The following is a 14,091-nucleotide window of genomic DNA, read 5'->3' as shown; positions in this document are numbered from 1 at the left end:
TGTGTGGCTTATCATTGTATAGAGGAAGAATTTTATCTCTAAAGTGACAACAGTTTCTGTCGTACAATAATTTCCCAAACTCCTTTGAATATCCTTGGAAGGAAATAAAATGGTGTAAAATGGCATAGAAATATGGACAAAAACAAATGACCTTCAGAGCCAGATAAACCTAAGCCTTGAATTTAGGCTCCACAACCTACTGGCTATCTTGTTTTTTTTTTTTTGGCTATCTTGTTTTGAACAAGTTACTTAACCTTTTTTAACCTCAATTTTCCAATCTATAAAATGGTAATTATAATAATACCTACATCTTAGGGCTGTTGTGTGGGACACAGGAAAACCTGCACATAAAAAACTGCCTAGCACATTGCCTGGTACATGGTGACACTAGAATTGGATGACTATAATTATTTCTTCAAAGACTGTCACTTTATAAAGATAGGCCTCTGTCGTTTTAGGAAACAAAGACACATCTCTTTCTTATATACGATGTGATCTCATTGAAAGTTTATAGACCGTTATGCAGAATGAAAATCATAGATTAGGAATCAGATCCAAGTTCCTATAGATAGGTAAAGAAAATAATTGCTTTCCAAGTTTCAGCAGAACAAACAGAGATCAGTGGGAGGGATGTGAAAAGAGACACAAAAACATATCAAACTAGACTATTGGATGGAAAAAATAACAGTTCACAGCACAGTGAAAGAAGATCACAGTCTCTGTTGCCAGTCTACTTGGGTTCAAATTCCAGCTTTACTACATTAGTAATGTGATATGGGGCAAGTTACTTAACCTCTCTGGGCCTCAGTTTCCTCTAAAATGAGATACATAAAAATACCTAAAAGAGCTGTTGAGATGACTCCCAGAATTAATATTCATTAAGTGCTCAGCACAGCACCTGGCATATAGTAAAATCTATGTAGATATTTGTTCAATATATAAATGTGACAATTTTCTTATTACATTAAAACAACTCCATGGACCTCCCCGGTGGTACAGTGGATAGGAATCTGCCCGCCAATAGAGGGGACATGAGTTTGATCTCTAGTCTGGGAAGATTCCACATACTTTGGAGCAACTAAAACCTGTGTGCCACAACTACTGAGCCTGCCCTCTAGAGCCTGCAAGCCATGAGTACTGAGGCCTGCATGCTGCATCTACTGAAGAACTTGGGCCTAAAGCCTGTGGTCTGCAACAAGAGAAGCCGCCGCAATGAGAAGTTGTCTGCAACAAAAGAAGCCACCGCAATGAGAAGCCCGTGCATCGCAATTAGAGAAAGCAACAATGACCCAGAATGAGAAAAAAAATAAACAAATTGAAAAAAACCCACCTCCATATTTAGATTATAAGGGTAACTTCATATGAAGAGAGGGGCTTCCCTGGTTATTCAGATGGTAAAGCGTCTGCCTGCAATACGGGAGACCTGGTTTCAATCCCTGGATTGGGAAGATCCCCTGGAGAAGGAAATGGCAACCCACTCCAGTACTCGTGCCTGGGAAATCCCATGGATGGAGGAGCCTGGCAGGCTACAGTCCATGCGGTCGTAAAGAGTCGGATATGACTGAGCGACTTCAGTTTCAGTATGAAGAGAATCTCAGAAGATACCTGTAATATAATCAATGCTCACTTTTGCATTTTCACTACTTCTCCTATTTTCTTCTTCTTTTTTAAAAAAAAGGATATTTTTTTGGATCCGTTTAGTTGTGGGAGAGGAGCGCTAAATCATTTATCTTTTCCAAATGTTCTTTTTCTTGGTGCGTGAACTTGTTTTACTGGACACATAGTTTGCTGTTTGGCCTTAATGCTTTCACCAGTACTTTTGGAAAGAACAGTAAGGGCATGGAAAAGTTACTGAAGAAGTGGTCTTTGAGGGGCTTTTATTTATTCCTCCAGCTCAGATGACCAGAGGGACCAATACAGAGTACGCTGGGACCAAGATTGGCAGTGAGCCTCCATCACCAAAAGCTGGTGTGCTTTTAAGCTTGAAAGCATTTTATTTTAGATGAGGCCATAACTGATTTCTACTTTATAGCAGGAAGCTTTGATTCTTGATAAAGATCTGCTTGTTGCTCATTAGGTATCATTATCATAGGCTCTGAAGTCATGTTTGGGGAAAAGCAGTTCTCTTTCTGGGAACATTTTATTGGATAGTGGTTTGATCTTTTTTTTGAAGCTGTGGGACTAGTATGGAAAAGACCCTGATGCTGGAAAAGACTGGGGGCAAGAGGGATAGGGGGACGACAGAGGATGAGCTGGCTGGATGGCATCACCGAATCAATGGGCATGAGTTTGAGAAAACTCTGAGAGATGGTGGAGGACAGAGGAGCCTGGCGTGCTGCAGTCCCTGGGGCTGCAAAGAGTTGGACACGACTGAGCAACTGAACAGCAACAATGGGATAAGTTCTATAATTAAAAATACTTTTATTTACTAAAGCTCAATTTGTTTTTCCTAATATCTAATTTTTTGTTTACTGATCAAAACAATTTCTTTTTTTTTCCATTTATTTTTATTAGTTGGAGGCTAATTACTTTACAATATTGTAGTGGTTTTTGTCATACAGTGACATGAATCAGCCATGGATTTACATGTGTTCCCCATCCCGATCCCCACTCCCACCTCCCTCTCCACCTGATCCCTCTGGGTCTTCCCAGTGCACCAGGCCCGAGCACTTGTCTCATGCATCCAACCTGGGCTGATGTGATGAAAACAATTTCAAATCTGGTAACTATAAATAAAGAACAATCTCGTGAACTGAGAAGGAACGTCCTTGTACCAGGGAATCCTCTCTGCCTGGTACTGTGGGACCATAAAAATGAGTAAGTTGGCTGAAACCAGGCACAGCAATCCTCAATAGGAAGAACTGCAAGTATTCTGTGACTTTCTGTCAAAACATTAAACACAATTTTGCTGTTGGTTATGAATGTATAAGAAAATTAAGAAATAGTAAAACTAATATTTATTTAGTACATTGCAATTTAAAACATTAAGCATATTGAGAACTTAAATGTTTGTAAAAAACCTATCACAAATCGTTTGGATAGTGCTTGCCTTCTTATTGCAGAACTTACAATATGGAGTGAGCTACTTTTCTGTGCTTTGGCTTATTCTCATATATTTTTGTAAGTTTAGATCAGCTTCCAAAATTTTATTCTTTGTGCTGTTAGTGTTGTTAAATATCTTTGAGAGTTGTGTTAATGTAAAGTTTTTTGCTATTTTCTTTCTCCTTGGAACGTCTTTATCCTTTTTATTACAACTGCTTTCTTCATTTATGTCAATAAGTTTGCTTTCACTAAGTTTCTTTTCTGGCTGCATATATAATGTCAACATTCCCATGGCCCACTCTTTCTTTATAACTCCATTTATGTTCGATTTGAGCTTTATATCTAGCAATATCCCTTTTTGTTTATTTGTTGTACTTTCATCTTTCTTCTTCCCTCATAGCTCAGTCAGTAAAGAATATGCCTGCAATGCAGGAGACCCAGGTTCGATTCCTGGGTCAGGAAGATCCTCTGGAGAAGGAAATGGCTACTCACTCCAGTATTCTTGCCTGGAGAACCCCACGGACAGAGGAGCCTGGCAGGCTACAATCCATGGGACTGCAAGAGTCGGAGACGACATAGTGACTAAACCACCACCATCTTTCTTAGCCAATTCCGTCTCTCAAAGATGTGTTTTTGAAAGATGTCACAGGGGTTTATCACTAGGAGACAAGATAGGATCACACAGCTGCATTTTTGCGGTTTGAGTGCGAACTGAATTGCAGATATGCAATGGCCAATCACTGACAACCTTCAAAAGAAGTGACGTGATTGGTCACTGATCATGTGTACATCAGCTACTTACACAGTAATTTGTGCACTAAAAAGCAAGCAGTAAAGTTGGTACTCTATGTAATTATACTCAGTTACTGTGCCAGGATGCTGGAGAAGACTCTTGAGACTCCCTTGGACTGCAAGGAGATTAATGCAGTCAGCCCTAAAGGAAATCAACCCTGAATATTCATTGGAAGGACTGTTGCTGAAGCTAAAGCTCCAATACTTTGGCCACCTGATGCAAAAAGCCAACTCATTGGGATAGATCCTGATGCTGGGAAAGATTGAAGGCAAAAGGAGAAGCGGGGTGGCAGGGGATGAGATGGTAAGATAGCCATCACTGACTCAATGGACATGAATTTGAGCAAATTCTGGGATATAGTGGAGGACAGAAGAGTGTGCTACCATCCATAGAATCACAAAGAGTTGGACACAACTAGTGACTGAACAACAACAACAGACTGTACCAGGATAACAGAGTTTGAAACCATGTTGTTGGGAGATGGTGTTATCTAGCTATCCTGTGGTAACTGAATTTTGTGAGTATCAGAACCATGCAAAGACAAGACTAACTTGTCTTCCGTATAACTTACATCTTACACATAACTTACCAGTATAAGTTGAGGGATATTAAATAAATGGTTCTCAATATATTGCCTGAGTGGTAATTCTAGGACACTTACTTGACTGCAACATTCCACTGCTGAAGATCCTCGAGTGACTTTTTTGTACATGCGTGCATGCTAAGTTGCCTCAGTCATGTCTGACTCTTTGTGACCCTATGGACTTTAGTCTGCCGAGCTTCTCTGTCCATGGGATTTCCCAGACAAGAATACTGGAGTGGGTTGCCACTTCCTTCTCCAGGGATCTTCCTGATCCAGGGACTGAACCTGCATCTCCTGCATTGGCGGGCGAATTCTTTACCACTAGCGCCACCTGGGAGTTTTTTTGTATAAGATTGTGAAAATGACCACAATCCTTCATCTTCCTTGTAGCCAGGCCCTTTACAGTATGACTTTTCAGCTCCTCCCATTAAGATGTGAAATCTGTTTCCCCTCTCCTCGAATCTTGGGTGACCTTGTGACTTGCTTCGGCCAATAAGATGCAGCAGTGTTCTGCCAGTAATTTGTACATTTCCTCGCACTCTCTTGAGACCCTCCTCTCTACTGTGTAAACACATGGGCGAACATAATCAGGAAAGGACTGTCCAACTAAATTTACACCAAAGCGCTCATACACAGAATTATGAGCGAGGTAAAAACAGTAAGTACCCTACATGTGAACAAGTTCCGTTCTGAGAGCACATTCGTTAGTCCAATTTGTTTGTAAGTCTAACAAAATTAGCTTAGGTACCCAAGTAACACAATCAGCTATATAGTATTATTTTGTAATAGGCTGATAATGCTTTTCACATAAATCATACATAAAAATGAATAAAAATAAAGAAAACATTTTTTATCTTACAGTACAGTACTTTGAAAATTACAGTAGTGCAGTACAATAGCTGGCAGACAAGAACTGGCATCGAGTGAACAGGCAAGAAGAGTTCCTAACTGGAGGAGGGAGAGGAGGTGGGAGATGGCAGAGCTGAAGGATTGTCAGCAATAAGAGAGGGAGGGCAAGCTCCAGCCTTAAATATTTTCACTTTTGTTTCTATGGTCACCTCTTGGCGCTTCTTAGCAGTACCAGCTACATCACTGGTCTTTGACGCTTGCTTCTGGACAGCCTAGGCTTGAAATAAAGATACTGTACTACTGTGCTCTATATAGTACTGTTCTGTGAAGTACACAAAAGCAAAGCCACTTCTAAAGGATGCATGCGTCTGACAATGTATGCCAGACACGTGAACTAACTCACATGACTGGACATGTGGAAGGACATTCGAATCTTTGAAAGTTTGCAACTTGAAGGTTTGTATATAGAGGACTTGGTATATCTCTTTTTTAAGCCATTAAACTTTGGAGTGGTTCATTACATACTGATACATAGCTAAATGTCCCCTTGTTTATAGGATCAGTTCTAACCACAGGGCCTCCCAGTCATGACTTGGATACCCCTAGCAAACAGAGAATTTCTCACCTGTAATAGGAACTTTCTCTACTTTTGTGTAATATGAGATGAAAGTCAAAACAAAACGAAACAAAAGTTGGCACTGATAATTGCAGTTATGAAATCTTTGAATAGCACTGAGTTTTTTTTTTTTTTTTCTTTTTAAAACATCTTTCCTTTACTTAAGCTTTGCGAACAAAAGAAACAAGAGAAAAATTTGTAAAACAAACAACTCAATCTTGTATTCAAATAAGAATTGCCCCACGGTCGCCCGAGCCTGGGCCGCCTGCCAGCCCACAGCAAGCGCGCTGTGAAGAAGTTCGTCAGCTGTGACGCGATGCTGGAGCCGGGCGAGTACGCCGTGGTGCGCTGTGCCTTCAACCACTGGGGCCCTGCACCAGGCCCACCCACTCTGCAGGCCTCCAGCCCCTCAGCGGGGGCCCCGCGCAGCACCCCGGAGGCGCCCGGCCACGTGCTGGCCGTGTACAGCCCGAGGCTCGTCATGGTGGAGCCCGTGGAGGCCCAGCCGACCACGCTGGCCGACGCCATCATCCCGCTCACCGAGGGCAGGGGCGCACGGCACGAGGGCCGCGCGGGCGTGACCTGCTCCTACCCGACGCCCGGCTGGTTGTGGAGAGCCGGCACCCCAAGCCTCACCTGCACGTGCCGTGCGACTGCTCCGACAGCTTCACCGTGGTGTCCACGCGCGGCAGCCTGCGCACCCAGGACAGCGCGCCGCCCCTGCACAGCTCCCGGTGATCCTGTCTCAGCTGGAAGGGAACGCCGGCTTCTCCATCACCCACCGCCTGGCGCACCGCGAGGCAGCGCAGGCCTTCCTCAGCGACTGGACGGCCTCCAAGGGCAGCCACAGCCCCCCACTCACGCCCGAGGTCGCTGGCCTGCACGGCCGCCGGCCGCTGTGACCTCCCTGCCCCCACACGCACTTTATGAGGGAGACCCCAACAGGACGCTTGAACCACAATCTCAGGACCCCCACCCAGGGAGCTCCAGCCACGGGCACAGCTCCCCTGGCCCTCCCCGCGCCCCTCCCTCCTGCCCAGGGCCCCCCAGCCACCCAGCAGATTACCTCGGACCCACCTCCAGCTCTAGGGGGGCTGTGTGCCAGCCTCTCTGACCAGCCCACCTTGAGGTCTGGCTCCAGTCTCCAGGATCAGGGTGAGGCTGCCCCTTCTCCATGGGCCTGCGTCTCCTGCTCCGGTCAGGCAGCCAGCCATGTGCTCCAAAACCAAAACTGGGCAGGTCAGAGGCCAAGACCCCAGAATGAGAGCGGGGACCACCGTCGTCGTAGGGGTCAGAGGTCAGGATTCCAGGTTGAGAGCAGGGACCATTTTCGTTTGGTGATCAGAGGCCAGGACCCTGAGATGAGCAAGGACCAGCCCTTTGTTGGGTCAGGCCAGGACCCCAGGGTGAAAGTAGGGACCACCTCTATTTTAGGGGATCAAGGCCAGGGCCCAAGGATGAGAGCAGGGACCACTCCAGTTCGGGGAGGTCAGAGGTCAAGATCCCAGGGTGAGAGTAGGGACCACCCCCTTTCCCTCAGTTTGCCCCCATATCCCACCTCACCCCCAAGCCCTCATGCGGCCAGCAGGGGTCCCTAGAGCCCCAGTAGGGTCCGAGAAGGCAGGTGCCTGGCAACCGTGGGCTGAACCAGGGTGGGGAGGGACACTATGCAATTCCTGGCGCGCCAGCCAGGATCGAAGCCATGCCCTGGGCCGGGGCTGGGGTGGTGGTCAGGTGGGCCTGGGCCCAGCCCCGTGCTTGGCACCACCTGACCTGCAGGAGAAGCAGAGTCCCAGAGTCCCCTGGGCCGTGTCCAGGCGCAATCAGGGTGGGCCCCAGCCCCACAGCCCTCCTGCCGAGCCAGCGTTCTCCCTGTCTGCTCAGCCCTGAGCTCTGTCTGCCTGGGGACGACTAAGGCCGCTTCCTGGGTGCCCGGCCTTGCTGCCCGGCAGCCTTCTGGCAGCGAGCGGCCCTGCCCGTGGTCCCTCGCTTTCCATGGGGCTGTGGGGTTGGGGAGGGGCAGTTTCACAGCTGGAGAAGCACTAGACCCTTGGCCCCCTTTGTACTCCTCCTGTTACTCTGAGTGGGGGGTTCACACCTGGAGAAGCACTAGACCGCCCCCCCCCCCCCCCCCCCCCGCCCCCCGCGCCGCCCCTGCCCCCTTTGTACTCCTCCTCTTACTCTGAGCTGTGAGTGAGTATTTTTAACCTTGTACATACTGCAGCTCTTCTGATGCAGACTATTTTATCAACGTCAGCGCCATCCCCGTAGGATGACCCCATGGGTGTTTCCAGACTCAGGCTCCGACGGACCAAATAAAGATGTTTTGTTTTGTAAAAAAAAAAAAAAGAATTGCCCTGGCAGAAAATATATACTCCATTATTTAATTTATAATAACATTTTCTTGCCATATTATAGGTGAGTTATATAACCCCCAAAATTAAAAATAAATTCAAGACATTTCCACTACATAGAGTTGTGGGCCTGACTTTGAGATTATACTTTGATTAAACTATAAAAATCAACCTAATCAGATTCAAAATAATGTTCCTGGTCTAATTATGACAGTCTATACTACTGATAATGTAATTTGTGTGGTTGTTCTATACAATTTATTGTAGGTCCACCTTACTGAATAGAACTGTTTTTGAAAGGTTTTTCTTTACAATAACTGAAATTTATTACCCCGCAGTTTCTATTCATTGGACCCAATTTTGCTTCTTAGGGATACGTAAAACAGTCTAAATCTCTCTTGCACATGGATGCTCTTCAAATATGTAAAGACAGCAATTGTGTGCCTCATGAGTCCTTGCCTCTTCATTCTATTTCTAATACCGATATGTAATTTTCTCCCAAGATTCTTGTCTTTTCCATTTCACCAAGTTATTCCTCCCGATTGGTTAGAGTTTGTCTCAGAGTAACAATTCCCCTAGTCACCTCCTTTACATGATGGTACTGTTGAGCAAAGTCTGAAAAGTTTTGGATCACTGCTTTTCAGCTGATTCAAGTCCAGCAGTTTTATAAACTGCACTATGAAAGCAGCATCCTTTCTTTTTCTCCATCTCGTCTGTGAGAGCAGAGACTCTAGAAATAATCCTGAAACTGTTTTGAGGACAGAAGAAAGTTAGAGTAGGCTGCTGTTGTTCAGTTGATAAGTTGTGTCTGACTCTTTGCAACCTCATGGACAGTGGCACGGCAGGACACCTGTCCGGCTTCCCAGGTGATGCTAGTGGTAAAGAACCCTCCTGCTAATGCAGGTAGACATAAGATACGCAGGTTCAATCCCTGAGTTGGAAAGATCTCCTGGAAGAGGGCACAGCAACCCACTCCAGTGTTCTTGCCTGGAGAATCCCACGGACAGAGCCTGGCAGGCTATAGTCCACGAGGTCGCAAAGAGTCAGACATGACTGAAGTGACTTAGGACGCACATACTATCTCCCAGAGTTTGCTCAAATTCATGTCCATTGAGTCGGTGATGCTATCTACCCATCTTATCCTCTGCCATCCTCTTCTTCTTTTGCATTCAATCTTTCCCAGCATCAGGGTCTTTTCCAATGAGCTGGTTCTTCACATCAGGTGGCCAAAGTATTAGAGCTTCAGCTTCAGGATCAGTCAGCAAATTTGGGAAACTCAGCAGTGGCCACAGGACTAGAAAAAGCTAAAGTTCAAGTATGAATAATTACATTTGTTAGGCACAAATTGAGACTATTCTAGAATCATTTTTATCCAGTGTTCTTGTTTTCAGTTCAGTTCGGTTGCTCAGTTGTGTTTGACTCTTTGTGACCCCAAGGACTGCAGCACGCCAGGCTTCCCTGTCCATCACCAGCTCCCAGAGCTTGCTCAAACTCATGTCCATCGAGTCAGGGATGCCATCCAACCATCTCATCCTCTGTTGTCCTCTTCTCTTCCTGCCTTCAATCTTTCTTAGTATCAGGAGCTTTTCCAATGAGTCAGTTCTTCACATCAGGTGGCCAAAGTATTGGAGTTCTTGTTTTAGGTGGATTTTTATCCTTGGAGAAAGACCTGTTTTACCTCACATCTTGCTTATGTTTATTTAATGTTGCTGTTTGAGCCTCTAAGGCCATTTGTTGTTCAGTTGCTCAGTCATGTCTGACTCTTTGCGACCCCAAGAACTGCAGCACCCCAGGAACTCAGGAAAGAAAGAAAGCTGCCATCTAGCAGCCATCAGATTGCAGCCATTCCCTAAAGTGAGCCCTGAGGATGGGGAGATCAGGATGTGAAAACATGATGCTGGCTTCAGATAGCTAGGTGGAATCTAGAAAAATGGTACAGATGAAGATATTTACAGGGCAGGAATATAGATGCAGATGTGCAGAACGGACTTGTGGACACAGAGGGGGAAGAGGAGGATAGAACCAGTTGGGAGATTAGGATTAGATTAGGTAGGGATGTACCCTACCATGTGTAAAACAGATAGCTAGTGGGAACCTGCGGGAGCTCAGCTGAGCGCTCTGTGGTGACCTTCAGCGGTGGGATGGGGCTGAGGGGGAGGAAGGCCCAGGAGGGAGGGGACATATGAATAGATAGAGCTGATTCACGTGGTCATGGTACTGCAGAAACTAACACAACAATTATACTTCAATACAAGAAGAAAGAAGAGGAAGGAGACAAAGGGTTACTTAATCATTGTTGCTATTTCCTTCTTGCTAGAAAGGTCATTTGAAACCCTGAGGCTCTTCTCTTTTGGGAGAGGATGTTACATAGGCTCTGAAAGAAAATCTCCATTTGATGCACATTATTAAGTTTGAGTTCCTGTAGCTCAGATAGTAAAGAATCTGCCTGCCATGCAGGCCACCTGGGTTCGATCTCCAGGTTGGGAAGATCCGCTGGAGAAGGAAATGGCTTCTTCTCTTGGAGAAGGAAACCCACTCCAGTATTCTTGCCTGGAGAACCCCAAGCACAGAGGAGCCTGGTAGGTTACAGTCCATGGGGTTGCAAAGAGTAGGACATGACTGACTGACTAATACAACTCTACTCAGTAAGTGAAAGGGAGGACAAACTATTAATGAGATATGAGGCTAAGAATGGATTGTAAGGAAATCCAGTTTTTTCTTCATTTGTATCATTAATCCCTGGTGGGAGGAAAGGCGGTTTTCTCCTTTTGTTTATTCCATTATGTCTCTTTCTTGGAGAATTTTTGTTTTTTACTTATTTTGTCAAAATTTAGATGAAGGAATTTAAAGGATAGTACTCTTTTGCTTCAAATACTTAGAGAATTTACTGAGTCATTTTTCTGGTCCAGTAGTAAATTCATTCCAGTGGAGTTTCAAAGAGTTTTTTGTTTTGTTTTTTTTTTTGCTCAAGATTTATATAATAATAAAACAAAAATTGCTAAGTCAGAAGATTCTGTTTAAAGCACATGTTTTCTCTCTCGCTCTCTTTCTCTCTCCAACTCCCATCTCTCTCTGTTTTTAATGCTCTACAGATATTTAACATTACTTCTGCTCCCTTTTTTGGACACCACCAAGTTTACACCACTTCCCTTTTAGGAAGGAAGAGATGACAAGTACAAATCCTGCCAAATGTCTCTGAGTTCCCTTGCAAACAAGACTTCCATGACAGTTAGAAATGGTGAACAAAAGGCAGAACAGAACCTTATGCCTATTTAATGATATCCTGTAGACCCACTACCCAAATGGCTTGAGGCCCTTTCTGATTTCATTCTTTCTTTTTTAAAAATATTATTTTACTGAAATATAGTTGATTTACACTGTTGTGCTAATTTCTTCTGTACAGCAGTGACCCAGATATACATGCTTTATGGTAGACCCTTGTTGTTTATCCATCCTGTATGTAATAGTTTGCCTCTGCCAACCCCAAACTCCCCCCAAATGTGAAATGCTTCACAAATTTTTGTGTTAGCCTTGTGAACGGGCCGTGTGAATCTTCTCCGTGTCATTCCAATTTTAATTTATGAGCTGCCAAAGTGAGCATCCTTCCTGATTTGTTTTTGCTCCCCAGTCATGAACCAGTACTTATTTTTTTAGATGACTTATTCCCTTTGCTCTTCCTTCAGATTCAAAAGAGGAGTGTTTGAACTGTTAGGTAGTTAGAATAGGAAAAAGGAGTCCAAAATGGCGCTGGCTAAAAGACAAAGAAGGGAAAAGCCCTCGAAAATAGAACAAAGGGAGGATTGGAATGAGGACCTCAGGTAAAACAAACAGCCCTTCTGATTAGCCCAATTTGCATAGGTCAGGCTCAGGTGGAGGAGAAAAATACATATAAAAAGAGGAGCCAAAATTGAGCCAGGGGCTTCTCTTCTTTTTGTGCCTTTTGATTCGGCCTGCCCTCACGCCTGGAGGATGTTTTCTAAATTGTTTTCTAAATAAAGCCAAGCTATAACACTGGTCCGTCCACTGCTTCAAATTCTTGCTGTGAGAAGACAGAACGGAGGAAATTACATACTCCCCCGACAGAACTAACCGAAGTCTGCTTTTTTACTGTTAAATAAAATAGCTTTATTGAGCAATTATTTTTATATTTCACTACATACTTTTTCACAACTGCTCTAAGCAGCATCAATTTTTAACCATTTCCCTTTTTATAATTTAAATTTTTATCAGAGAAATATAAATACTCAGATTTTAACATGGCTTGAGTGTCCACAGCCACACTCATCCCTACCACCATTCTTTTCATCAGAAGAAACATTTGTTTCAATGAGCTATTCATGGGATTTACTTCCGTTTCTAAACAATATGCTCACACTACTATTTCTTGAAGTTTTTTTCCTTCTCATTTTACATAGTCCCAATTGCTTTCTACAAAGTCACTATCTTACACCTCCAACAGCTTCTCTAAACTTGGGCCAATTTTCTACCATCTAACCTCCCAATATAGTTATATGATCCTTGTTTTAATTTAAATTTATTTTTAATTGGAGGGTAATTGCTTTACAATATTGTGTTGGTTTCTTGATCCTTTTAGTCAAATTAATATTCAGAGTTTACATTATTATGACCGTGTAAGCATTACTCACAAATGAGCCTGTGGTACATTTCCTTTCCTGTACAGTCACCCCACCACAAGAGTTAATAATTGCCTTTTAAAGAAGGCATATTCTTTAAAAAAAAAAATGAAGTATACCTGACACTCTTTATTTATCCATTTACCCTTTATTCATTCATAACTCTTGAGAGCAGGGTAAATCTTCTCTTAAGTTATACATATGTATCAGTTAAGTAATTTGCTTTTCTTTCTGCCCACCCATCCCCACTCCCATCCCCACCCCTTCCTCTTGCTTCAAACAGCTGTCCCCTGGAACTTTCTGACCTTCTGTTCTAATGGAGATTGCTTGCCCTCTAGGGACTTCTCAGGTGGTGCAGTGGTAAAGAATCTGCCTGCCAATGCAGGAGACACAGGAGATGCAGGTTTGATCCCTGAGTCAGGAAGATTCCTTGGAGTAGGAAATGGCAAACTGCTTTAGTATTCTTGCCTAGAAAATTCCATGGACAGAGGAGCCTGGTGGGCTAGAGTCCATGAGGTCAGTTGCACAGAGTCAGATATGACTGAGTACATATGCATCACCATCATCATGTCTAACACACAGCTCCTGTCCTGGAATTTTCTTTGCCTTCCTGTGTTGAAGTTTCTATTTTCTAGATCGTACATCTCTTTCGGTTCACTTTCCATTGTGTGAAGAACCTCTTCTAGTAGATTTCCAAGAAAGGACATATGATTGATAAAGTTCTTGAAAGTTTGCGTGTGTGTGCTCAGTCATGTCCAACTCTTTGCAACCCCATGGACTGTAGCTTGGCTCCTCTGTCTATGGAATTTTCCAGTTAAGAATACTGGAGGGGGTTGCCATTTCCTACCCCAGGGGATGTTTCTGACCCAGAAATTGAACCCACATCTGAGTCTCCTGCATTGGCAGGTGGATTATTTATTTATTTTTTTAAACCACTGAGCCACCTTGAAAGTTGGGGACATCTGAAAATAACTATATTCCACCCTCACATTGATTAATAGTTAGGTTGGGAATTTAATTCTAGATAGGAAATTTCCCCTGGGATCCTAAAGACATTGTTTTATTGTCTTCTAGATCCTAGTGTGAATGTTGAGAAGACTATTTTTTTCATTCATAATTCTTTGTATATAAAAGATTTTCTCTTTCTGGGAAATTTTAGGAGGTTTTTTTTTTTTAAATCATCTCTAGTGTTCTGACATTTCATGATGGTGTGTCTTACT

General features: G+C 43.8%; 1 non-coding gene across 1 annotated transcript; it reads right to left on the bottom strand.

Moving 5' to 3' along the window:
• Positions 1–11,731: 11,731 nt before the first annotated feature.
• LOC133058908 (U6 spliceosomal RNA) lies at positions 11,732–11,838 on the bottom strand. The gene has a single exon (XR_009693421.1). It is a non-coding gene; the product is annotated as a U6 spliceosomal RNA (small nuclear RNA).
• Positions 11,839–14,091: the final 2,253 nt, after the last annotated feature.

The sequence above is a fragment of the Dama dama genome, chromosome 6, assembly GCF_033118175.1.
Source record: "Dama dama isolate Ldn47 chromosome 6, ASM3311817v1, whole genome shotgun sequence".
NCBI classification, from domain to species: Eukaryota; Metazoa; Chordata; class Mammalia; order Artiodactyla; family Cervidae; genus Dama; species Dama dama.
This window is presented reverse-complemented; position numbering and strand designations above follow the sequence as displayed.